At 41.5% G+C, this 26658-nt stretch overlaps 2 long non-coding RNA genes across 3 annotated transcripts; both read left to right on the top strand.

Moving 5' to 3' along the window:
* The first annotated feature begins 764 nt into the window (after positions 1–764).
* On the top strand, positions 765–25003 carry LOC147650609 (uncharacterized). 2 transcript variants are annotated; one of them, XR_015276242.1, is made up of 2 exons: positions 765–843; positions 21135–25003. It is a non-coding gene; the product is annotated as an uncharacterized LOC147650609 (long non-coding RNA). The 2 variants fall into 2 exon arrangements; XR_015276243.1 differs by lacking the exon at positions 21135–25003 and adding an exon at positions 9124–12536 and having other exon boundaries at positions 821–843.
* LOC147650610 (uncharacterized) lies at positions 14172–19301 on the top strand. The gene is made up of 2 exons (XR_015276245.1): positions 14172–18636; positions 18805–19301. It is a non-coding gene; the product is annotated as an uncharacterized LOC147650610 (long non-coding RNA).
* Positions 25004–26658: the final 1655 nt, after the last annotated feature.

The raw sequence follows: 26658 nt of genomic DNA, 5'->3' as shown, positions 1-26658 counted from the left end.
AGGGCAAAGTCTATAGGCTGAGGGCAAGTTAAGCTCATCAGCCATATCAGTGGATATTATTGCCCGTTTCTGGGTCAGAACCCTTTGTCATCGTGGTCTTTATTGAGTGTTCAGCGTGAATCCAAAGATGCCAGTGCAGAACCCTCTCCTGCACAGGTCTCTCTGGAGGAACACGAGCTCAAGCACGTGGCAGATGTTTGTTCCCTTGCTCAGTGCATTACAGGAAGGTGACTCAACACTCCAGTGATAAGGGTGGGACAAAAAAAATGCAAGTTTCATGTGTGGGAGAATATAGGTTCCATGTGGTTATTACCCATTTTTTCTTAAGAACCTAATGTTTCTGACAGTGTTAAAATTTCAGACTAGAAATGGTATGGAAATCTGTGGATGAAATTGTCCAAGGAGAACATAGCAAGAAGAGAGAGTTAAAATGCAGAGGAGAGAGCACTGTAATCTTCACAGACAGCTGGAGAGAGACTGTCCACAAGAGGCTCTGAAAGAGAACCAGGAGAACAAGAGGAGCTCAGGGGTGGCTGTGTCACCTGCTAAAGGTGTCTGATGGCACAGGAAGGGTCAGCATTTCCCAGCTGGACCAGAAGGTCCTTCCAGACTTCACTGAGTGCTTTCCCTGCAGTCTAAAGGGGTGGAACTGGCTCTGTGGCTCCTGTCTCTGCTGGAACTTGGGATTCTGTGATGTAAATCATGGTTTATTGTTTGTTGGGGGATTTGCCTCTTTAAATTCCCAAAAGGCCATTTGAACCTCCCACCCCCTAATTAAGGAGATTATTTTAACAACCTGAGGGCAGGGGGAGCACTTTCACCCTGGGGGCTGCTCCTGTGCAGGTAACAATTCCCTTGGTTGTGAAGTTTTTGTTGTAAAATTCCTCTTTTTGTATGTCTAGTTCTTACAGTTCTGTTAATGGAATAGTATTAGTTGGAAGTTGCTTCAATTTTTTGGGGGCTTTGGTGTCAAGACTTTAAAGCCTTTGGGCTGCAGTAAAAGGAATTTGGTTCTTTTGTTCCTGCCTGTTACCTGGTGCTTTCTTTTGAGTACACCAAAGTTCATGTGCCTGGTGCTAAGTGGATTGCAGAAGTGATCTGAGATAAAATTCACCTGATTTAAAAAAGCTGCTATTTTAGCTCAGCTCTTTGAGCTGCTGTGTGCTCTCCCAAATTCCTGCAGTGGTACAGGAGGGGAGATTGGAAAAGAAGAGGAGGCAGAAGCCCCTTCCCAGCTCATGGGCTGCGCTCCTTGCCCAGAGCTGGCTGCAGGAAATTGCCCCATTGTGAGCAACAACTCTGAGGATGCTGCAAACCACAGCCAGGGGAGGGGAAAAGGCACAGCCTGAGCTTGGCTTTTTGCTGGTTTAAGGATTAAAAAGGGGAAAAACGTTAATAAAAATTTCTGAGTGAAAATAGGAGGGATTTAATGAAAGATATCCATGTAGAAATCATAATGCTCTAACCAGGGAAACTCATTTTTATCTACTGGGAGTTTGCTTGCGTGGCCAGCAAGGATTTTACAGGTATTTTATTAGTGCTGTTCTTAATGAAATAACTTCCTAAACCCAAGTTATGCTTTTAAGTTACTGCTTTATGTTCTAAAGCTGCTGGCATTTCACATTTCATGGTGTCTGTTGGAAGCTGAAGGTGCCTGAGAAGTGCCCCAGGCAGTGATGGAGGCTGTGTTTTAGCAGCCCTGTTTTTGTAATTATATTTGTAATTACATAGAGCCTGTATTTGTAATTCTACAGAGAGATGGCTTTTGTCTGACTTGGATGGGAAATATCAACATCCAGTACTTTTATGGCAGCAGAAGAGCTTTCCTGGATTTAATTACTTTTAGACCAATCAGTTGACATACAGAGGAATGTTTTTGTTTATTTCTGGTCCTTTTTGCATCTTAATGTAATATTTTAAATAAACTGAGATGTCTTTAGGTCATCCTCTGAGTTCAAAAGGCCGTTTGTGGTTTTGTTAGTTATGTTCTTCCCCCTTTTTAATGAACCCAGCATAGTTGTAAAATGCTTATTTTTTTAAATTTTTAAAGTAATTCATAACATTCTGTGGTGTTGGTATGACTTAAATTTCTTGGTTTATCCCTTGTGCTTTACTAATTTAATCTTAGTGTAATCTGATTAACCGTGGTTAACCTGTTACATTATTATTTGAATATTTTTCCAAAGCCAATCTGTGCTTTAACAAACCTATTTATTCTCTCCTTGATAACCAAATGCCTGTCCCAAGCCAGTATCCATAGCTAAGGATCTACTTAAAGCTTATTCTGTAGGTGGCTTCTAGAACATCATGGCTTTTTTCTGTGTAAACCACGGTGGTTTTGATTTTTTTTCGCAGCAATACAACACTATATTTATTTCTAATTGGCAGCTGCTGAAGTAAGCCCTGGCTGCAGTGTGCTCCAACAGGAGAAGGCAGAATAAATGGTGATGCAGAGCAGTGCCCAAAATTCCCTTTGTCTGAGCTGAAAGGGTGATGGGGCTCAGGACTGGTTAACTTGTTTTAAAGAATCTTATCTCAATTTGCTTTTTGCTAGAAAATGTGGTAAATCCAGGCTGTAGGGCTCAGGTCCTGGCTTTGAGGGGTGTTTGGGATTGAAGTGATGTCACCAAATCCCTTAATGCAATTACTTGGGCACTTGTTCATGGCTGACAGACTGGAGTTAAAAGTGTTTTGACCCTCTGAATGTTTAGAAAAGGGAGATGACATAATTGTGAGCAACTCCCAGTTTCTAACAACTGAGACGTTATTTTAAATTTTATAGCAGGTTCTTTGGTTAATTTGAGGGTCAGCTTTGCATTCATTGTGTCACACTCCCTGAAATCCTTAACAGTGCATTCCACAGATTTTGGTAAAATCTTATTTATTGTTATAGAAGAGGTAATCAAGTAAACATTCCTCTGCTGCTAAATATAGCAGCGAGCTGCTTATGAGTCAGAACTCCAGCAGATAATTCTGCATATCAGTGGAAACTTTATTGGCTTTCTGCCATGTTCCTTATGTGAACAAATAACAATTTGGATCTTACTCTTTCTTCCCATTCCAGGAAACATTTTGCAGTGCTCACTGTAGCGAGGTTATGTTTGTAAGGGACTTGAAGAACCCCACAACTGCATCATGTAATTGTTCTGGAGCACAGCAAACTTGCAGATCTACATTGTTACAGCCATTGTTGATTAGTAATTAGGCTGTCAAGTATTCAAAACCATCATTTCCATACACATCAGCAGTCAAGGGCAACTTACAACTTACAAGTAACACAGTAACACAGGTTACTTACAAGTAACCTGTTACTTACAAGTTACAAGTTACTTACAAGTAACACAGTAACATAAAAACTGGAAGTGTATAATTTTTACAGCACTTTGAAAGACTTTGGCTGTTGTTGCAGGTTTTTAGGTGGGAAAAATGTATTGTAAAATCGTATTAGTAAATAAAGGGCTGGATAATATTAATATTCATCATTTCTTCCCAACAATAACTTGGGAAAAAAACTTCCAGCTCTTTGTGTATCACCTGCCCAGTAAAGTTTCTTTTTCTTACTATGATCTATAGAATACTAAAAGAGCTGTTTGCCAACAGCTTGTTAGGATTGCTTAAATGTGATTGCTAAATTGTGACCGATGCTTACACTCATTTCTGTATAAATATTTTCCTATGAGCTGGCATAATAAGAAGTTTGTTATCACCTGAGCTTGGTGGATCAGGGCAGTCTGTGCAAGCAGCTGGGCACTCGCTGAATGGGGAAATGATTTCTGCTTGTTCCTGACCAGTGCCTGAAGCTTGGGCTGTGTGGCTGCCCTGGTTCCATCCACCCTGTTATAGATACAGATTACATTGTTGGCTTTTTGTAAATATTAAAATTAATGTTATGTGTATAAGAATGGTAGGTTTTGTTGTATTAATACAGTTTCCTTTATTTCTGTTGTTGATGAAACTTAGAAATAGTGGTGTAATACATATGTTAGGCTATGGCATAGTATTAAAATAAAAACTGCTTTTGTTTGTATAACCCAAAGACTGGAAAAATACAGCTGGAGAACCCCTGCATTGGTAAACTGTCTTATCCAGGTGAAGACAGCAGTGGCCAGAGCTCTGGGGCAGGAATTTATTGCATTTCTGGTATCAGGGAATCTAAATCTTGATAGGTCTAAGAAAATTGATCTACTGGGAAGGGGGCAAGAGAAAACTAAACAGAAGAACACCAAAGATCCTAAGAAGAATGTCTGAATATGTGTGAGAATTAATGGATATGCAGTAAGGTTCTGTTTTTAAGGGACAATCTTTTGTCAGTAAGGTGTGCTCTCTTGGCTGATTGCAGAGACACCTGGCTGTATCTGTATACTTGATTTTATTTTTTATCTCCTAATTGTCTTTTAATTAAAACTTTTAAATTCTATAAAAATTATGTAAACCTCGTTTTTCACACATCTGATCCCCCCCAGAACCGGTTCCTTCTGTGACTGGACAGCTCAGTGCCTTCTGCTGCTGCTTTCTGCGTGTTAATTTACTAATTAACTCTAGGAAACACAATGGCTATCAGAGCTGCTCAATAACTGCGTTATTTAGCATTGGCTCCTGGGCTGATATGAGCTGAAGCTAATGAGGTGTTAAAGTGATGCACAGCAGCCAAGATTGTTAATCTGGGTTTAGTGACACAAGCGTGAGAATTTTAGTGCTGCTTTTTCAAAATCGAGTATCCTGTTGTGAAAGCTGAACAAAGGAGTAGAGAAACTGGATTCTGTAAAATGAAAAACATAAAAAGCATTAACAGCTACCTGTATGCATTCTTATGGTGGCAGCTCCTTTTTTGCTTAAAAAGATGGCTTAAATATATATATATGCAAAAACTGTATTGCTTGAAATGAAATACACGCTTTTAAAACATTCTTTAATTATTAAAAATGTTACATCTTTTTGCTTGTAGAATCATTTTGGAGAAAGAAGCTGTCTAGGTAGTTAGAATTTATAGCATCTTTAGTTTTTTTATTTTCTTTGCTGTAGAAATGTCTTCAGCAGCAGCTGTATCGTGTTTGTATGTTTTCCTCTTTGCAAGTTAAAGTGTGATTCCAAAGTAGGTAGTTCTTGTATTAATTAACCTTTCACTGGTGACCACAAGTGGAATTCAGCTGCACAGAGTATAATTTCTGCCTGTCTCTACCTTAAACTTGCCTGAACTTTCTATTCAGCATGCTTTGTACAAATGAGAACAACCTGAAACACCAGAAAGAGGTTGGAATTATTTATTATAGTGATGAAGGACTGGATCAGGAGGCTCTTGGTAGCGGTGCAAGGCAGGAAGGAAAAGCTCAGTGCTTGTGGATTTGGCTTCCTGCAGCAGCACTGCCACTTCTGGGCCATGTTCTGGTGCTCATTTTCCTGTTCTCCCCAGCCAGCAGCCCTGAATAAACCGAAATTAATCTGATTTATAACTGATAACGAGAAATCTTTCAGCCTCCTATGGTTACCCTGTTTCAGAGGTGGTTTTATCTCGGGGTTTGCACCTGCCTGACGTGACTGAGCTGTTTGTTGCTTTTGCTATTTGTGATTTTCCAGGGCGAGGTGGCAGCTGGTGGTCCTGCAGCAGTGGGGCTGTGCTGGGTCACTGTGGGGCTCTGCTCTGCCCTTTGGAGCTGTTCCACCTCCCAGCAGCTGCACAGCTTTGCCAACAGTGCTGGAAGATGAGGCATGACAGAAGGATGGGAAAACCTCATCTTGGAAGAGTCAGGGATCCTGGGAACATGTGGGCTTCTCACCCAGCCCTTCTCTTTACAAACTGGCTGCAGTTCACTCCTACTGCTTCAGAGCTTTCTGGATTATAGCTGTTCCTACCTTTCCCCATTTCATCAGGAAATTCACCTTGTTCTGTCTTTCATGAGATCAGTTCTCCTGTGAAATAGCAGCATCGATTTAGAGACTTCACATCAACTGTCACACCCATTCATTGATGGTGATAACATCACTGTAAGGGCTGAGAAATTTGGTATATTGGGGGAAAAAAATAACTTGACTGACAAGTGTCATAAACACAGGATAGACCTATGTGAATGAGTATTTATAGGAAGAGAAAGCATATGGATTTTACATATGTTTTCCTGGGTTTCTTTTTGTTTGGGTTTGGTGTTTTTTTTCTTGGTGGGGTGTATCAGTATGTGTTACTAAGTGTGGACAAACTGGAGCTGTTGTTAGTTACTGATGAATAATGTGGCCACAGTGAGCAGGAAACAGCTTTATGTCACATTTCCTTTGGGGGCTGCTGCTCACCAAGGCCAGCAGAGCTCGTGTGCCAGCTCTGGAGCTGCTCCCTGAGCAAGGGCTGGCTCATTCAGGCTGCTGGAGTGACAAATAATGGGATTTCACCAATTATTCTGCCTCTTGTGCATGTACAGGACTGAAAGGAAGCTTTCAGTAGTGCCAGTGATCTTCCTGCAGATGTAAGGATTGCTGCATACCAGATCTTTGAGTAATGCTGTCTCACGTGCTCGGTTTGCTGCGTGACCAGGGAAGATGTTTTTGTTTTAATGAAAAAGTAAATATAGACAGATTACAGCTTTTGAAAATGTGAGCTCTTAAGCAGCAAAATAAGCATAAATTTAATTTAAAGCATTGAAATGACTCAAAGTCTGCTTGAAACAGTGTGTTCCCATTGACAGACAAATAAAAGTTCATGGAACACGTCTTGAACTTTGGATTCTGTGGCAGCAAATACTTGTGGCTGTGGGCTTTGAGTCAGGCTGCAGATCCAAGGTGGGAAACACTCTGTAAAATCTCAATGTAAATGTCTGAGTTCTGCCTGATCGCTTCTGGGCATTCTGAGCTGGTGGCTCTGGTTTTGAGCTGTTGGCTGTAAGGGTTTTGTTTTGGCTTTGGCAGCTCCACACGAGCGCTGAGTGAAAGGGAAATTCTCAGCACTGGTTGACAGGATCCTTTAAACATGCAATGATGATTTGTATGTTAATTAAAACCTGGGGGAATGCAGCTGATGATGTCCCACTGCATTTCTGGAGCTGGAACACAGGGCAGACTGAGTCACTATTAAGCACTCCAGGAAAAGCTGTTAAAGGGAGCTGTGCTAGACCTGTTGCTGCATGGACTTGTTAAAGGATTTATGTGGTGGGGGTGAGGCAGCAGGCCTAGCTCCTAGGAGAAATTTTGAAAGTCTGATGATGTTTATACAGACAAAATTCTAACAATAGAGTATTCAATGAATGGGAAAAAACATTGCTTTTGTTATTAGAAAACACTGCATATATGTATTTCATCTTTTCTTTAATTTCTGTTTTTCTGAATGCTCTTCTTTATCTAATTCCTTTTCACATTGTCTGAACAAATCCTTTGCTTTGAAGAAAGGACTGCATACACTCTTTCTACACTGGCTTTTTGCAGATAAGGCTTTTCCTTTCCAGACCTCATTAAGCAGTCAGTTGAGCAGCTAAATGAGTGTTCCAAGTGGTAATGGATACTTACTCCGTGTAAGTACAACAAGATTATGAGATACTGTGAAGCTGAGTACTTAACTGCACAGAATTATTTATATTACAAATAAGTGCAACAAGTAAATAACTCAGATGTTGATGATAGCCATGGGATATCCCACCTGTTAATAGATCTGGGTCACTAGATAAGGGGTTTTGTTTCCTGTTTTGAGTCATGTATCTTCCATTCCGTATGTCTGAGCAAATTTTAGCCTCTTCCAAACATAATTCCTCTTTTAATGCATTTAAGCTTGAATGGAATATGAGTAGGCAGAAAGCTTCCAGCCAAAGGTGTTTGTGAAAATCAAGTTGTGTTTTAGCAATCCAATCTGCACACACTTGAAGTGTTTATTTGGATTTGTAAGGTTGCAGGTGGTTGCTACAATGCTTAGAAAATGTTGCAAAACTTGCCTTGACTTCTCCAAACTGGGATTACGAATACTCAAATATAAATGGAGATTAAATAGTTCATGCTTTGGATGTTATGAAAGATCAAAAAAATAAAAACAAAGCTAAGGCTGTAAAAGAATAATAATTATGATGAACAGAGGAGTTCATGAAGGCTGAATTCTCTAAGTGTTTTGCTCAAGTTCTCATATCTAAGGTGTAAACTCTGAGATCATTCCAGCAGATGAGGTGCTTGCCTCATTCCCACCCAGTTTCCCTGGTGTATAAGGGATAAATCTCTGCTTTTTCAGCACAGAATGTACCATGGAGCTCTCCTCTGTGCTACCACCTGTCTTCAAAAAGGTCTTAAAATCTGGCTTTTGAAATCTCTGGGGGAAATTGGGTTAAAATGGGCATGGAAACAAGAGATCAATGAGGTGTAGCATGGGTAGTTCAGAAACTTGGTGAAGAAAGCCTCCAGGTTAATATCAGAGCCTTCTTTGTCAGAATCTGCACAGCATTTGTAACGTGAGCTGGGGAAGGCTTGAACTGTCCTCTGTCATCTGCTTATATTGGTGTTCTCTAAATAATTAAAGATAACTTTGTTTTCCCTGCCAAGTGACTTGTGGAACAGTAAATAAGCAGTGGGAACATGTCACACTGAGTGATGGAGGTGAGCTGATCTTCATCATTCTCCCTGCTGCTCTCTGAAGCAGGTTTTCTACATACAATTAGTCTTCTCTCAGTAAACCAAGAACTGTTTTCTCTGGTTATCTCTTATGAACCTTTTTACACAGGCTCTGAAAAGCAAACCAAAGCTTCCACCACCTTCAGCTTGCTTTGTCTCTAAAGTTACCTGGAGGTTTTACAAGAGTTAGAGGCTACAGCACTATTATTTCAATTTTATCCAGAAGAAAACCAATTCATAGCTGAGTCTTTGCTAATTATTTCCACTCAGCTTTGTTTCATGTCAGACTTTTTAGTTGTATTTAATGTTGTTCCTTGTTGCTCTGGAAATAATCATTAAAGGGAAATGGGCCACCACCACTGTACACTGGTAATTCTGTGAAACAATTTGAAATGAACTTGCCTTTTCATAATGATGCTGCAAAGCACCAAATGCTTGCAGTAATAGGGGCATAATGTAATTAAATGATAAAGTTTGGTTTGTTTTTTTTTTTTCCTGAAACCGTAATAGAAACAAGACACAAATTAATAGCACGGGACATTATTGCATCTTTAGGTGTTTGAAAAGTCAACAAGGTAACAGAGGATGGAGCTGAGACTGCAATAAAAGCTTTCTGCAAATGATCTCTGACACCTGGAGAGCACCAAGTCATGGCAGTTAAAATCTGTCATTAACCTGTGAACTGGGCATGGCATTTTGAAGAGGCTGTGGATCTCAGAAGGGGAGGTACCTGTGGGTAACCAGAGCATCTTTGTTCTGAAGGGCAGGATATGTTCTGATTCACCTGCATGGATTTATCCTCTACACAGAGAACATGGATTGCTGTTGAGGAAATTCAGGTTTTCACCTTTCCCAGTACAAAACAACAGCCCAGTTTCTGCACCTTCCTAGGCTGGAGGTTTTGGAAATGGGCCCATGAGTAAGAAGGATGTTTCTGCCATGCTGGAATCAGCTGGAAGCACAGTTCATGTGGAGACAGAGCTTTTCCAGGTGACAGAGGCAGACAGTTTTCTAGTCACCAGCTGAATTTCCCTTCATGCTGTTCCTCTTTGCATTTTAAGTCCTTGAGAAACTCTGCCACCGTGTAGTGCTGTTGTTGTATTTGAATTTCTGATTTAGGCAGGGAGCAGAAGCAAGGCTGTTCAGGCCTAACTTAAAACCAGAATTGGATCTGTTGAGTTTCTCATCTTTAGTCCCCCCCAGTTGTGCTATTCCAGAATTCCCCTTCATGCTTTGTTTTGTAGTGCCTAGGGATAAAATAAAGGTCTTTATCTGTGCTTAGGCAGTTTCTTCTGCAACTGGAGTGCATCAGAGTCCTGGAAAGCAGAGGTGGTTTAGTGTGAGACCCCACAAATGCTGTTTCTTGGGGTGACAGTGAGTGCTGGGTATGGAAATGCTCTGATCCTGCCACTGGGACGTGTCATGGCCATGGGAAGAGTTAAAGGTGAATGAACTTTACCCTGAAAGCAGACTCCCTTGTGTGAGAAGTCAGTGTTCCTGCGAGGCAGCTGAGCCCTCTGTAGCACACAACTGCAGAGAGGATGAGACAACAGCATGGATTGGGAACTTTACAGAAAATCAGGTATTTTATCATTTCATATCCAACCCTGAGTCTTCCACAGTTGTAAAATCCAGATCATGGAAGCGCCTAAACTTTCCAGGAATATAAAATTCTATAACAACCGAGATGATTTGATGTGCTTATTCCCACATGAATAATTCCTGTATTTCTGCAAGTCTGGTGTTGTGCTGTGGATGGAAGGAACATCAAACCAGCCCACTGTTTCCTGAGTGTGCAGAGAGGACATTGGTGTAGCACTGATTCATGGGTTGCATTGTGGTTTATGCCCTCTGGAGCTTTGTCAGATAGGAAGTGATGATGGGACAGGAAGCCAGGCATTGTAAGAGAACATCCATGGGTATGTAACTGGAGGAAAAAGCTGCAAAAATAATTTATGGAAGATGTTATAAAGCTGTAGAGTCTGTATAAAAATAGATTTATGATTGTGCACAGCTGGAAACTGTAATTGTTGAAAACACTGCGAGCCAGTGACTGATTTTTACGGGGGGAAGAGTCTGGTCTTGTGTTTGAGCAGTGTCAGAAAGCACTGGAAGGATTAAATCCCCCCTTCATCAGGGCTCTCTCTGCCTTGTGTGAGCTCTGCTAATGCAAGTTTTCTGAAGAATACTTGTGAAATTACCTCAGATATACAATTTATAAACTAGCAATAAATTCTTCATCTTGAAGGCTGGGGCTTAATTAATTTAAAGCCAGTTTTTCTCTGTCTGATATAAGTTAACAAGTGACTGTGGGCTGGCAGCAATAACTGTGGGAGGAGAGGTCATCGGGACAAAGCATTTCAAAATCTCAACTAATACAGGGAGCAATTAATAACCAATTAAACTTCCACATCCACCAGGAGCAATCTGAGCTTTGAGAGGCCGTGCTGAGCAGAGGAAGCCTGTCCCAGCCCAAAGCAGAATTACATTTACAGCTGTAATGTCACTGAGGTGTGATCCAGGTGTGGTTATTGCAGCTTTGCAGCGAGCTGTGACCCCACGGGGGCTGTTTGGAGTCTGTCTATTAACAGAGTCATAAAGAAGTTAGAGAGAAGGAGTCACCTGTGTGATGGGTGAAGATGGGCAGAAATAAGGTTAGAGAAAATTGCAGCTGGCTTGGTGTCCCCTTTGAGCCCTGCTAAAGGAGGGTGGTGCAGTGTTTGTTCTGTTCCAAGTGCTGGAATTGGCACTGCTGGATTTGAGAGGAAAAGAACAGGAACGGGGGAGTAGGTTGATGAGAAGAAAGATTATTGCTGAAATTGTTACAGCTTTTTCCAGTGTTCCCAAACAAGATGCTGCAGAGGGTACTTGTGTTAATTAGAGGAATGAATACAAACCAAAAATTTGATGGATTACAAGAGGTTTTTACTGCTGAAATCTGTTTTGGTTTTTATTTTTTTCTTTGTGTGAGGGCCTTCCTTCAAGGTTTGGCTTTGTGAAGGAGCCAAAAATCAATATGGGAACAGAAAGGATTTATACAAATCTCAGAAAACCATGACAATGGTGTGTCTTTCACTGTGAAATATCAGGTGTGGCTTTGGAAAACAAGTGTTTTGTTAAGGGCTCATTCTAATAGTTCCTCGTGTGGTTTCTAAGCAGATTTCCCAGCTTAAATTAATTTGAAAGGAATTTATGTACCTTCAACTTGGACTAAAATTCAGATGAGAACAGGAAAGTATGGAATAGTTAGGGATTTGCTTCATTAAATGCTTGTAATTACCACTGTGGTCCTTTATAACATCTAAAGAAAACCAGGAATAAACACCAACCAAACCCTGGGTGTGAATAGAGCGTTCATGCTAAAATTCAACTCCCAGATGGTGCCTAAGGTGGATCCTTTCTCAGGTGCTGTACTTCAGACATCATCTGGTGAGAATCCAGCAGCTTTGGGTTTTCCATCCCCTCCACTTGGGGTTTGTGGCATCTTTGGTGTCCTCGGAGCTTGAGGGAACATCCTGGGAAAGTTCTTTATTCCAGTTTACCCAGGGAAAGCTCAGACTCTGCTGCTGATCCCGGCAAGTCCCGTGGCACATTTGGGAATGTGATGCTTCCCTCTACCGGCCACACAGAGAGGAAATTCTATTGGGAAAAGAACAACGAATTTTATATTTATTTTAATTTTTTTTTAAAAAAAACCCAGTCTGTGCTTAGGAGGGAGGAAAGGGTTTGTTATTGCAGTGTCTTACACAGGGCAAATTAAATCACCTACATCACAAAACAGCTTTATGCTAAAGTGACCAGCCTCTGCTTGTTTTGGGAAAAAGGAAATACACAAATATTTTAAGCCACTTCATGTCTACCAGCCGTGCTAACACCAAATATTCTCAGTACAAAGAGCAAAAAATTAAATGTTTGGAAACAGAAATCAAAATGAGAGTGCATCGAAGGTGTTTTGGTTTTTTGATGTGGTTTTTTGGCCAAAATTAGTAGTCTAGGTGGAATTGGTTTTGTTCTTAGGTGAGGGTGCTGCATTGATGGCATCTTGAACTTTCACAGCATGAAAGAGAAAATGGCTCAGTTTCAACAGTGAAATGCTTAAAAAAAATGATCAATACTTGTAAAGGTCTGGTTGATGTTATCTGTGGATGTTATCTGAAATTACTGATTTTTTGGGAGTTCACATTGCTCTTGTTCAGCATGGAAAACATGGAAAGCTGAGCTGACTGAGGAGCGTTTTTGGAGGCAGTTCTTGATCCATAATCCACCTTCTGGGCCAGGCTGGATCCAAATCCAGGATGCACAGGAGGGAATGGGGCAGAGGGAGTCCTGGAGCTGCAGGAGGTTCCTGCAGCTGGCACTGACAAGTCCTGCAGGAAATTTTGGCTCTGAGTTGCAAATATGTGTTTGAAATTCTCCAAGATGGTTTTAGCCCTTTAATGTTGTTTTTTTTTTCCCCTTCCCTTGTATGGTGGTTTTCATCTTTTTGATGGATGCCTTTGGGTTGAATTACACTTTTGCTAAATGTGTGGGTTTTTTCTTTTTAAATTAGGTCTCCCCCTTCTCATTTTAGTTCTTTTGTTTTAGAGTGGGATCCACAGGAGTTTTAAATATCAATGTCTTTAAATATTTTAAGTAAAATAATGAGTCCACAGAACTTGTACCAAGCTTCAGAGCTGTAGGAAGGGGGATCTAATATAAGTATTAAATATTGGGAAATTATTAAAAACAAAGGACAACCCCCCAAACAAACAAGGGGACCACCCCATACCCTCTCCATTATGGAGTGTCCACATCATTTTTTTATCATTATAAATATATATAACAATCAATTGGCTCATCTTTCCTGCAAGGTCTGTGCTCTTTGCAGTGTAAATTCAGCTGATCCTGGCAGCTCTGGCCAGGGAGGTCCCAGCAATGCCAGCACCTGCAAGGTGTGGGGTTTGTCTGCTGAAGCCCTGGATAGCACAGGGAGATCCCAGCCCTGGATAGCACAGGGAGATCCCAGCCCTGGATAACACAGGGAGATCCCAGCCCTGGGTAACACAGGGAGATCCCAGCCATGGACAGCACAGGGAGATCCCAGCCCTGGGTAACACAGGGAGATCCCAGCCCTGGGTAACACAGGGACATCCCAGCCCTGGATAACACAGGGAGATCCCAGCCCTGGGTAACACAGGGAGATCCCAGCCCTGGGTAACACAGGGAGATCCCAGCCCTGGGTAACACAGGGACATCCCAGCCCTGGATAACACAGGGACATCCCAGCCCTGGATAACACAGGGACATCCCAGCCCTGGGTAACACAGGGACATCCCAGCCCTGGGTAACACAGGGACATCCCAGCCCTGGGTAACACAGGGACATCCCAGCCCTGGGTAACACAGGGACATCCCAGCCCTGGGTAACACAGGGAGGTTCCAGCCCTGGATAGCACAGGGAGATCCCAGCCCTGGATAACACAGGGAGATCCCAGCCCTGGATAACACAAGGAGATCCCAGCCCTGGATAACACAGGGAGATCTCAGCCCTGGATAACACAGGGAGGTCCCAGCCATGGATAGCACAGGGAGATCCCAGCCCTGGATAGCACAGGGACATCCCAGCCCTGGATAACACAGGGAGATCCCAGCCCTGGGTAACACAGGGAGATCCCAGCTGGATTCCTGGGCACAGCCAAGGCAGTGCAGCAGATTTGGCCAGGGGTGTGTGCTCCTCATCAGCCCCCATCAGCCTGGCACTTGATTTGATTTCCAGTGCAAGTTTTGACCTTCAGCAAGTCGTTCTGAGCCTTTGTGCTGCAGGTTCCCAGTGCATGGAACAGACCCAGAATGGGAGTCTCAGGAGTGTTGGTGTGTAATTTTCCTAGCGCTCCACAAAAGCAGGATGAAAGGGGGTGTGGAGCTGCAATTAACACTGGATGAGGCTGAACTGCACTTTCAACAAAGAGAAGTCTTTCAGTTAGTCTACAATAAAATCATAATTATATCCCCAGTATCCTTGGCAACAGATTAAGGTCCCAAAAGGTGATTTTACAGTTCAGTGTTCATTGTCGATACGGAGATGGAAAAGAAGGAAAAGCATGATCATTTAAACAGTTTCTGGGGTGTAAATAAGTGTTGTGTGAGAAACAGGAAATGTATCACACTGAATATATCGGCGTGTGCTCTCTGAGGAAACAAATAATTTCTGTAGTTAGGACATGCAATTCAAAAATTAGTATGCTTGATGATTTAAATTCATACAAAAGGATGGTGTTCATTGGATATGGATTCATTTCTCAGCAGGGAATTCTATCCAATTTTCATTTTAAGAAAGCCAGCCCATGAGACACAAGGATTAGCAGTTGATGAACTGAAGATAACTTGCTTTATCAGAACTGTTTATATGGAGCAATTACCTGATTATAAATTCTTTTGTGTGGATATGTTTTAAACTCCCTGCAGCTTTTCATGATAAAGATTCCTTTTCCTAAGCTTGATGTTTAAGGCCATTTATAGGAAACACATTCCCTTCTCCCAGTGACCCTCTCAAGAAAGGTTAATGTTTTAATAAATACTTGCACAGGTACCCTTTAAACATCCTCCTGTCTCCATTTGCTTTTTTCTGGGCACATTTTACTGCTACAGTTCCCACCAGCACTGTGGTGAATTTTCTTTGCCTTCCCCTTTTTCTCCCTATTTTCTTTGAAATAAGAACCAATACAAGTAATAACCTTAGAAGGCAGAGTTATTATGTTTATTTTTGAAGAAATGAATCTGTCATCATCTGGATGACAAGCTCTATGCATGAATTCCTAGATGTGCCATCAGTAAGGAAGATGGGAATGGGGGGGGAAGGGAACAAGGTGCATGAAGATATTTGTGGAAATAAGATCTTGGAAATAGGACAACGATGAATAGAAGGAAAGGGTAATGTAGGCATGTGAATTCTAAATGCTTTCCAGCCTGAAAAAAAAAGCATTGGCTGCTGGCAATGGATTTTAACTGATGTTTGTGTCGCTGCTGAGGCAAAGAATAAGTCATATTGTAACATTATTGGAGGTATGACTTAGTTTGAGTTGGAAAATGATGCTGGGGACTGCTTTGAAGTGACTTTGGTGATGGAAATTCCCACTCCTCCCTTCCATTTTGAGTCTACAAATGAGCAATGAGCTGTGTAATTTTGTATATAATGATGCATCTTCTCTCTGACAGATTTGGTTACTAAAGTTTCTCAAAGTTCACTTGGTACTTAATATTGAGACCTGGTTTTGCTTTCATTTTGAATGAAGGCCTGCAGAGGAGAGGGAAGACATAATAGGACAAAATAATTTTGTGATTATTTCTTCACTTAGAACTGCATGGTTTGGAGTGGGACTCTGTAGCTCCAAATAAGTGTGAGATGTGCCTGTAAGGAAAATGCCAATTTTACAGCTTTAGGGACTGCAATTCTTCTGTTTGGTACTCCAGAGTAAATGCAGCCTCCTGAAATCCTGCAGGATTGGGGATCTCCTGGGCTTTCACAGAAATGTGCAGAATTTAATAGCAAAGAACAGTGAAACGATATAAAAGAACTAAAGACCATGGGGACTGGAGCTGGAATTGTGTTCACATCCTGTTCACAGGGAAGGGCCAGAAAATAGGAATTATAGTGGCCAGATCAGTTCTAGTAAGTGAAAGAGTCACTGTACAAATTTAGTAGTATCAGGTAATTTCAAGACTCTTTTTCCTTCTATTTGGGCAAATTTTTAGCACAGTAATTTCCTTTCACTGTGGTTATACCAGGTTTTTCCAGTTCAGTGTCACTCTTGCCTGGTTACCTGCATTAAATAGCACTTAATGCAGGATTTAATGAGTGAATACACCAGTTTCCACAACACCCTGCATTTTCTAACACAGTTTTTGTTGAGGCTGGGGAAGCATCTGTTCAGGCACAAAGCATTGGCTGCAGCTGAAATCATTCTTGTGCTTTGCTCTGCTTTTGGGGCACTCCAGGGATAGGGGGCAGGATGGTGCAGAGTCTTTGACCCTGCACTGAAAAACCTTCCTGAGATCCCCAGAAAGGGCAGGCAGGGAGTGAGAATTACCGAAAAACTGGATTTTTGCTGAAAGTCTATTAATCACTTTACACATTAGCATTAGAGAGCATGGGAAGAACAGTGAGAGGAAAGTAAAAAATAGCTTAGCTCTGTAGAACTGCAGAATGTTACTATAGATAGGCTGAGAGATTAAAGAGCTGTCTTGGCACATTGCAATTCAAAGACCAGCAGCCTCAACTGCCTTCCTGTCCTGGGGAATTTTTCTTAAGAATTTTATACTTCAGCTATCACATTATCATGTGGGTTAAATCACTCTATTTTGTCTCGATTTTCCTCAGTAGTTCCCTTTTATCCTTTTGTTCTATCATTATCCCTTGTCTATCTCTTGGCTTGGCTCTAAACTCTCCCCTGTGTGGTTGCTGGAGTAATTTGAGGAGCAAAGCCCAGAATTGGTGGGTTGGGGGATCTGTACAGAACAGAAAGCACAGCAGGACATTCCAGAACTCAGCTGCTGGAGTCCCTGGGGTGGGTGGGATCTAAAGCTGGGCTGACCAGCACTGCCCTCAAAGTCTCTAATTGTACATCTGCAAGCCCTGGGGGCTTCCAGGGAGCTCTGGGAGGCTTCAGCAAGGAAAGATGGAATTTCTGCTGGGATGGAAATGCAGTCAGCTGCAGTAGTTTGCATTTGGAAAAAAAACATAGCATGATCTATTATTATCTATTGATAATAATAGATCTATTATAGTTATGATCTATTATTATGAATCAGTTTATGGTTCAGATGTATTGGGTAAAGTAAAACCAAACAAACCCCTGGAATTTGACTTTACCTAGGAGCAACATAATACTGAGGAAAAAGTCTTTTAATAAAGAGGAGAAGAAAAGGATCATTTGCTGTGTTCCTCTGAGGTAGAAGGACAATCAGTGGCAGGTGGTGACCCAGCAATTCCATTGTGGAGGAAAGCTTTTATTTCCTATTATGGAACTTCTGTGGAAATTCTGCTGGGCTTGCTTGTGGTTACCTGGAGCATTTCTAAGGAATTGTTGGAGTGTAACAAAAGCCAAATCTTCTCATTCCTCTTGCAATGTGTGTGCTCAGGACTGAGCCTGCTGCCAAAGAAAGGGAGATGACACCTTGGTTAGGATGAGCTGGCCAAAACCTGAGTTTCATGGCAGTGTTAGCTCACTTGTGTAACTGTGGGGGTCTGTGTTGTTGTGCTGCCTCGTTTTGAGGAGAGTATCCCAGTGTTAGACAGCTGGGTGATATTAAAGAAGTAAAAAAAACTCCCTGGGAGGGAAAGAAGAATTGTGTACTTAAGTATGGAAATAAGAATACTGTATTAGAGTGATTCTATAGAGCTGGGAGAAAGTGGGGCAGTCTGTATGAGGAGCACAAATAGCATGGCTGTCTAACAGCTTCTATTTTTGAAGATTAATAACATCCCAGTTCCTGTTTACTGTATATTTTAAGCCAGGCAGCCTTCATGTGCACGAAATGTTAGTGCTTTCTGTGAATATTGACAGGGAGCCTGCAAGTATTGGTTAAAATATCTGCCCAGAGCCTTTTCTTGGGACTCTGCAAGCCTGGCCTGTGCTCAGCAAGGCGTAAAGGTGATTGCAGCCAGAAGTGTGATAGAGATGAGCTCCTGGGCACCTTTCCACCCTGCATGGCAGTGCCCTCGGAGCCTCCCATGGGCACACTGTTCAGTGGCAGCTGTGGAAGCTCCCCCAGAGCAGCCTCACTGCTGGGGCTGGCATTGTGCTGCTCCTCAGCTGCTGGCCACAGCAAGGAGGGACAGTGGGTATGTGCAAAGATCTGGAGATTCCAGCTACTTTATAGAGAATCTGAGTGGGATTTGTTGGACTCGCTCTTAAAAGATTCCCAGTTAGTTTTAGGTTTTCTTGTTTATCCTTTTGCCCTAAATTCACAGAATGGTTTCTGTTGGAAGGGATGTTAAAGGTTAAAGGGGTTGGAAGGGATGTTAAAGGGGTTGGAAGGGATGTTAAAGGGGTTGGAAGAGAGGTTAAAGGGGTTGGAAGGGATGTTAAAGGTTAAAGGGGTTGGAAGGGATGTTAAAGGGGTTGGAAGAGAGGTTAAAGGGGTTGGAAGGGATGTTAAAGGTTAAAGGGGTTGGAAGGGATGTTAAAGGGGTTGGAAGAGAGGTTAAAGGGGTTGGAAGGGATGTTAAAGGTTAAGGGGGTTGGAAGGGATGTTAAAGGTGATCCTGTCCCACTCCTCTGCCATGGCAGGGACACCTTCCCCTGTCCCAGGAGCTCCCAGCCCCGTCCAGCCTGGCCTGAGACACTTGCAGGGATCCAGGGATGCTTTGGGCACCCTGTGCCTGTCCTCAGAGTGAATTTCCTTCTCATCTCTGATCTAAACCTGCTCTTTCTCAGTTTAAAGTCACTGTCCCCATCCTGTCACGATGTGTCTGTGTAGGAAGTCCCTCTCTTTAATCCCCTTAAGGCACTCCAAGGTTTCCTTGGACATTCTCTTCTCCAGCCTGAGCAACCCCACTCTCTCAGCCTGGTTTTGCATGAAGAATTATGGTGTCTTCCCTATTCTGGAAGCTGTCTGGGTTTTTAGTAATAATTTCTACTAGGCTCTTGTCTGTTATTTATTTAGGCTTTTTTTTTTTGGTTATTATTTTATCTGCTACAATGAATTTACTATTCTATTTTTGGACTATAGGGTGGTCTCTCCCCTGGTTTTAAAATTGTACAGAAAAGAAAACCCAGAAATGTTTTCTTGGTTTTTGTTTTTTTTTTTCAAAATATAAGTAGCTGAACTTGTCTGGTTTATGAATCAGATAATTACAAGCATGACTTTTATCAGACCTTAGTGCTTGATTTTATTTCTGTAGCCTTAAAAGCTTCAGTTAATCATTCTCAATGGACTGAAAAATACTTTCCATGAAATCTAATAAATTTGGAAGCGTATCTTGTAAATCCTCAAACAGATGTTTAGGTTAAATATTGCCCATCTAAAAGCAGATATTGCTAATGAATATTAAGAGCTGCATAAAATTGCTGGAAACTCTTTTTTGCATCTTGAGAGAATCAATGTTAATAAGTCAGATCAGTCACTTTTATTTGGGCAATACAAAAAAACATATGTCTTCCTGCTTTGCCAGCTGCCATAAAATTTTGGAGGAAAGGTTGCTTCCAAGCTTTCCAAAGGGAATATTTCACAGAAGTATTTTGACCTTTGTAGCTCACAAAACCAATTGACTTCCTTTTCCCATAAACTATTTTCTGGCTGAGATTCTTCCACAGCAGAGGTTTAGTTGTGAGGGAAAATACCAGCTCCAAAAAAAAATAACTGGGCTGCCTTCTGGTGGTTCTAGATACCATAAATTATTCAAGAAATTCCCTTTAAAGGAATGGTCTTGCTCCAAATTTAGTAGGTTCTCCCCCAGTATTTCTTAATACTCAACCATTATATGTACATGTTTATGATAATTTAAGAGCCACAAGGCAGATTGTACTAGTCACACACACTTTTTTTTGTGGACAGTGTAGGAAAACCAAAACAAAAATAACCACTGACTAAAACAACAGCAACAAATCCCCAAATCCCCGGAATGAAAACATCATCTTGGGGGCCAGCTCAATTTAACCAATTTAAAGCTGGATTTTATCATCTTCCTTTAGTATTTGCAATCACTGTTTTTTTTCTCAGTAATAAAACTGGATTTGCTCTTCCTGTTCTCCATGTAGGAGTTACCTGATGAAAAACCACATAAAGGGAGTTGGTGTTTGTGAGGTAATTTCAGTATTCACCTTTAATTCAGTTTGATTCCAGATTTCTGTGAAAGATGCAGTAGGTCCCTTGTGTGGTTTTATTTCTCACTGATATTTTTGATTTCTTGTGTGGTTTTATTTCTCACTGATATTTTTGATTTCTTCAGAGACACTGCTCTGAATGTCTACAGAGAACTAAGGTTAAAAACTTTGCTTCCCAAAAATGTTCAGCCAGCTGCCAATAATTGATTAAATACACAAAGAGGAGGAAGGATTAAGCTAACCAAAAAGTTAGTTTAAAATGAGTTTGAAAGGACTGAAATCATGATTGACTAGAAATCCTGCAGGGATATTACCATGTGTTTGATAGTTGCCAGGGAAACACAAGGTTCCAATGACAGTGTGCATGGCACAGAAGGAGGAACTGGAGGAATTCTGGCAGTGACTGATCCACAGTTGAATCCAGCTAGGTGAGCATCCTCTGCCCATGCTGGACCAGCAGTGCTTCACATCAGCTGTGGCAGATCCCAAACCCCAGCAGGATATCAGGTTTGTCTGGTGAAGAAGCGTGTGCCTGGCTGGATGAACCCACAGGGCACCGTGGAGAGTGGAAATTAGAATGTAAAACCAACAGCAAGATTAGCACAGACTCAAAAACTGCATTATGCTGATGGTCCATGTTGATGTAACACAGAAATTCATGCGGATTCCTAGAACTGCAGAAGGTTTTGCAGTGTTCAGTGTCCAGCAGCATGCAGAACTGAGGTCCTACAGCAAATACTACACTTTATTTATTCTTCCTTAGGTGAAATGCAAAGGAATTTGCTGTTCAGATGTAGCACAAGGGATCAACTCAGGGACTGACCCCAATCCTTTTGAAACATGAAGAATTCATTATGAGCAGTAGCACATGATAGAGATGGCAGTGGAAATTGTAGGAGTTGTCCAAGCACAGCTACCAAAATAAGGGACCTGGCTCCTTGAAGTGGTTTAGTAAGGTCTGAAAGAAAATACCTGCAAGAGAACATTGGACTTAGCAACAACTCCTCTTCCTCAGTGCTGGAAATGGTTCAGGCAAGCCTCATCTGCAGATGGATTTGTGAGCAAATAGAAGGCTCTAGGCTCAGACTGATCCCAGAAGCTTTGATGTTGTTGCAGCACACGTGGATCACCCTTGAGGAGCCCCGTGCTGGGACAATGAGCAGCTTGGAGTACAGGTTACAGCTGGGGAAATGGCTCTTGGAGAGCTGAATTTCACAGTGAAACTGCTGTAACTCTGGAAGCAGCCAAGGGTAGAAAATCTCCCACTGATGCTGTGTGAAAGGCACTGTTTGGAGTGCTTGAGGGAGCATCAGCACCTCAGGATTTGTGAGGGGAATCCTCAAAGTTATCTCAGTATTACTTCTAGGGAGAAAAGCCACAGCTGAGCGAGTGCCACCCACCTGTGTGCAGCCACTGCTGGAGAGGTCACTTGTCTGGAGGCTGAATTACATGAATTCAAATAAATACATGTTGGAACTCTCCTGGAAAATATCAAAAAGACTGAATAATACTTGTTTCTTGCCAAATAGGCATTTCTACAAATTTCCACCTTGCCTACAGAATTGATTTTTCTGCATTAAGGAGATTGTTTTATAACTTAGCAGTACATAATTCTTGTTTCAGTTTGATGTTGGCATTTGGATCATTTTTCAATCGGTCGTACTAAGAAATGAAAGCTAATGGCTTCATTCAATAGTGGCTGAAATAATCCCCAGGAATGTCTTTTTCCATTGTAAATTGATGCATGTTGTTGTCATTATCTTATATAAATGATTGTGGGGTTTTGCTGCGCTTTCTAGGCTCATCTCTGTTTTATCCAATAAATCATAAGGAAAATGCAGTGAGGACCTGGCTGTCCTGTGATGTGCATGAAATATGCCTGTATCCATTATCCAGCTGCAGTTTGGGTATTGATCACAGCTCTTGCTCACTGCCATGTTCCTGGCATATTTGGCAGCCAAAATGTCATTTCTAAGGTGGAGAAGGAAGTGACTGAGAAAGATTTGAATGAAATGTGAACCTCATCTTTATGGGGCAGGAGTCAGGAGGAGACTGGAATGGTACAAAGCCTTTCCTGAGGCACACAGTCGAGCTGGAATGGAATTATTTGGAAAGATGTAGCTTTATCTGAAGTTATAAAATGGAACTGGGTTAGGGTTACTAACTTGGTTAGGAACTTGGGCATCTTGTGTGGGTTTTGATGTTGTTTCTATGAAGACACTGATGATGAAATATCCCATAATTGGTGACTTTTAACTGGGGGTTGTAAGAAGATGTTGCACAGCGAGAGTTTCCTTTTATCCAGGGTTTGCAAACCCTTGGCTCCTGTGGCATCTCCTGCTTCCCAGGCAGTGAGATGACTGAGCCAAGCCAAGCTCTGCTCTCTGGAGGAGTGGGAAGAAGGAAAGCAGCAATTGGAAAGCTGCAGCATATGAGCAATCTCCTCCTTCAGCAGTGTTCTTGAGCTTGAAGACAGCAAGCTGCGAGGAAAGGACACCAGCAATGGGCAGCTGTCACTTCTGCTGTTTAGCCACAGCGATTTTTATCAGAAGACAGAAAACAGTACATCAAGAGTAAACAGAAAACAAATAGCTCCACCATCTGCTGTGGTGGGAGCAGCCATATGGAGAGGGGTTCAAAGGGTGCTGTGTTCTGGTTTAACTCTTTCACAGCACCCCTGCTGTACTCATCTCAGCTCCTTCCTCACCAGCAGTGAGGGTGGAGCTGATCTCCCCATTTTATCAACAGTGGTAAGAGAGGAGTTTGTGTAGGAGATGATATCCAGGGTCCAGCTTTTCTTAGCCAGTGGAAATCGAGTGTGGCAAGGGGGTAAAAACCTGTGTTTTCTGAGGATGGATGGTGGGGGCTGCAGCTCTGCTTCCAAAATCTGTGTGAGAGCAAACCCAGACTGGGAGGACAGGGAGTGAGCAGGGAGTTTCTAAACAAGCAGCTCTGAACGTGTGGAACACACAAAAAACAAGATAGGAACTTAGGAGCGGGTTTTAGACTTATTAATCCTTTACTTTATGCACTTTTCCAGTGCAGCTGGATTTCCATAAGGGAAGAGTGATCTTCCAGTGGGATGGAGTGTGGCTGATCTGCAGTCAGGGAGGAACCCAGGTCCTTCATCTGCTTTGTCTAAAATCTATCCCCAAGTCAAGAATGGTATTCCAACTTCCATTATTACTATTTTTTCTCATCCCTTCTTCTAATGTTCTCAAATAGAAGGTACTGGCTCTTTACTTTGTGCTTGTAAAGATTCATGGTTTACTTTGTAAAATATATTTGAATCTAATGTTTGGTGTAAAAGAAAAGCTTAAAGGAGAAAGTTGAAGGGATTAATCCCTTTAGTGTGTTGGGGTTTTATTTCACTACTGAAACTGGATAGGGTTTGGATTCAAATTAGATCAGAAATTAAGATAAATGTAGATGAAATTTGATCTGTAAAAGCAAATCTTGCCTGTAAGCCTGAGATGTGAGTTTCACTGTTAGGCATTTTGGGGTTGTTGGGAATCAAGCTAATGAAAATAAGATTTATAAATCCAAAAGGTTTGGAGGCAGCACGAAAGCAGTGACATCACGAGCGTGCAGACAGCTGGGTCTGCTGTGCCACAAAGGGCACATCCTTGTGCTCTTTTTTCCCTGGATTACGAATTTGTCACTGATAGAAGGTGAAATAGTCAGAAATGTGCATCCCCAACTGCTCAGCTCACTTTTGGCATCCCCGTTGTCATGGGAGCCTTTTGTCTATGTAGGAGTGAGAGGAATGCTGCAAATAAATGTTTTGAATACGTGGGATGGAATTTCTTCTCGATCAGAAAGGCAATTTGTGAGCAGGAGAAGAACTGAGTGCCAAGGACAATTCTTGGGCTTTGAGAAACCCTGCTGTAATTCACTGGAGTGCTTTAGCCATGGCAGTTTATTTTGGGAGGGTGGTGAATTTTAGAATTTCTAGGTCTTCTCTTGGGTTCTGTGTTTTGGGGATTTGCTTTAGTCTTTGGTTTAAACATTAATGAACTACAAGACTTTTCTTTATTCTGTTCAATACAGAACTGATTTGCTGACATCTTTTATTTCAGGATTATGTGTTCTCCTGGCAGAAGAAAACCAATTGGCTTGTCCATGAAATACAGACTTATTAATTTTAGCTTTCTTTTATGAAAATATCATGGTTTTGCATCTAGTGAATTTAGAACAGATGCTCCTGTCTCTCTCTGCTTCCTTTTCTCATGGAAAACCCAACAAAATTAGTTTTAAAAGCTTGTGTTGAAGTGCTATACTGAAATAGTTAATATGCAGAAAAACTCAACTCGAACATCTTTGTAATGAACTTGAAATATCAATGCAATATTAGACAAAATGTAATCAAACAGTGCATCAGGACTGTTTTGTTAACTAATGGTAATTAAAACTTCCCCCTTTGCCTGCTTCCCTATGCTCAAAACATAATTGATTGTATTAAAGTTTCTCAGAACTAAATACTTCAGCCCTGGGGTTAACCATATTTCTGGATACTTAATCACATCCAAAGAAACAGGGAAGCAAAACAAGACAGGATGCCAGCCTCTGTGTGAAATAGAAAATAATATTGTTGTGTAACAATTAATTCTCTATCTAGGGGTGCCCCAAAAATGATCAGTTAAAGGCTTCAACTAAATTAACTAAATAAAATAATTAAAAAAAAATGTAGTAAACAAAATGTTACCCAGGTACAAAAATAATTCAGGAATTTTTTTTTAATTCCAAATTAATTTTTATAGGCTAATGAGTGGTGTGTGCTATTAGAGCTAATACAAGAGGTGATGTTGTGGAGCTTCAAAGCTCAAGCCATGGATTTAAAACTGGGAAAGAATAACTGCATTACTTTGGGATGATATAAGCATTCTGTCATAATGAGAGCAGTTAGAATCTCAAATACGAGTTATTCCTTCCTTTCAGCAGCTTTGCCTAAAGAGGCTGATGCATGTAATGTAAAAAAATCTGCTTTTTGTGAAGCCAGAGCTGTAATCCAGCAATCCCTCTCCCTCAATCCTGTACTGGGATTTATCAATCTGGCTGTATTTTAATTCTGCACTCTCAATTTATGCATTTCCAGCAAGTTTCTTGAAAGCTGTGTCTTAGCCTCTGTAAAACTGCTCAATATTATAATTATAAACGATGTAACAGAAACTGATATTCAATCCTCTATTCTCATATGTTCAACTCTACTGTTCCTTGCTCAGAATAATTCTCTTTTGTAAACTTTTCTTTGGTCACTTGAATGTATCTGATGGGGTTTGCAGCCTCTTGGTTTCCTGTAAAAATTAGGAATTCCCAGCAGGAAATTTTCCTTGTTACAGTTACTACAGCATCAGATAAACTGGCTGTGAAAATATCCCAACAATTGAGCATTTCCAAATGGGTTTCACCACGATGGAACGCTGTATGATGGGCTACCAACAATATCCTCTGGAATCATTTGGTGGAGTTTCTAACAGGCAGCAAACGTAGAAATTCTTTGTTTTAAATCAATATTTTTGCACATTTTACTTTTTTTTTATTATTTTTTTACATTCTTCTCACCTGAGAGAGTATTTGTGCATATTATTGATACTTTATGTCGGACTATTGGGTTAAACCTTGTATCTGGGAAATTGAGTTCTTTACAAAGTTGCAGTGAATGGTTCTGCTTCAAGTTCTGTTACTTCTCAGGTTTAGATGGTGATGGAGCCGGGTTGAAGCTGTTTTTTAAGCTCTGTTTTAAGCCGGGTTTAGACGGTGATGGAGCCGTTCTAGGGCTGTATTTAAGCTCTGTTTTAAACCGGGTTTAGGTGGTGATGGAGCCGTGCTGGGGCTGTATTTAAGCTCTGTTTTAAACCGGGTTTAGGTGGTGATGGAGCCGTGCTGGGGTTGTATTTAAGCTGTTTTAAGCCGGGTTTAGACGGTGATGGAGCCGTTCTAGGGCTGTATTTAAGCTCTGTTTTAAGCCGTGTTTAGGCGGTGATGGAGCTGTGATCAGGCTGTATTTAAGCTCTGTTTTAAGCCGGGTTTAGGCGGTGATGGAGCCGTGCCGGGGCTATATTTAAGCTCTGTTTTAAGCCGGGTTTAGGCGGTGATGGAGCTGTGATCAGGCTGTATTTAAGCTCTGTTTTAAGCCGTGTTTAGGCGGTGATGGAGCTGTGATCAGGCTGTATTTAAGCTCTGTTTTAAACCGTGTTTAGGCGGTGATGGAGCCGTGCCGGGGCTGTATTTAAGCTCTGTTTTAAGCCGGGTTTAGGCGGTGATGGAGCCGTGCCGGGGCTGTATTT

Source organism: Cyanistes caeruleus, chromosome 14 (genome assembly GCF_971803275.1).
Source record: "Cyanistes caeruleus chromosome 14, bCyaCae1.hap1.1, whole genome shotgun sequence".
NCBI lineage: Eukaryota > Metazoa > Chordata > Aves > Passeriformes > Paridae > Cyanistes > Cyanistes caeruleus.
This window is presented reverse-complemented; position numbering and strand designations above follow the sequence as displayed.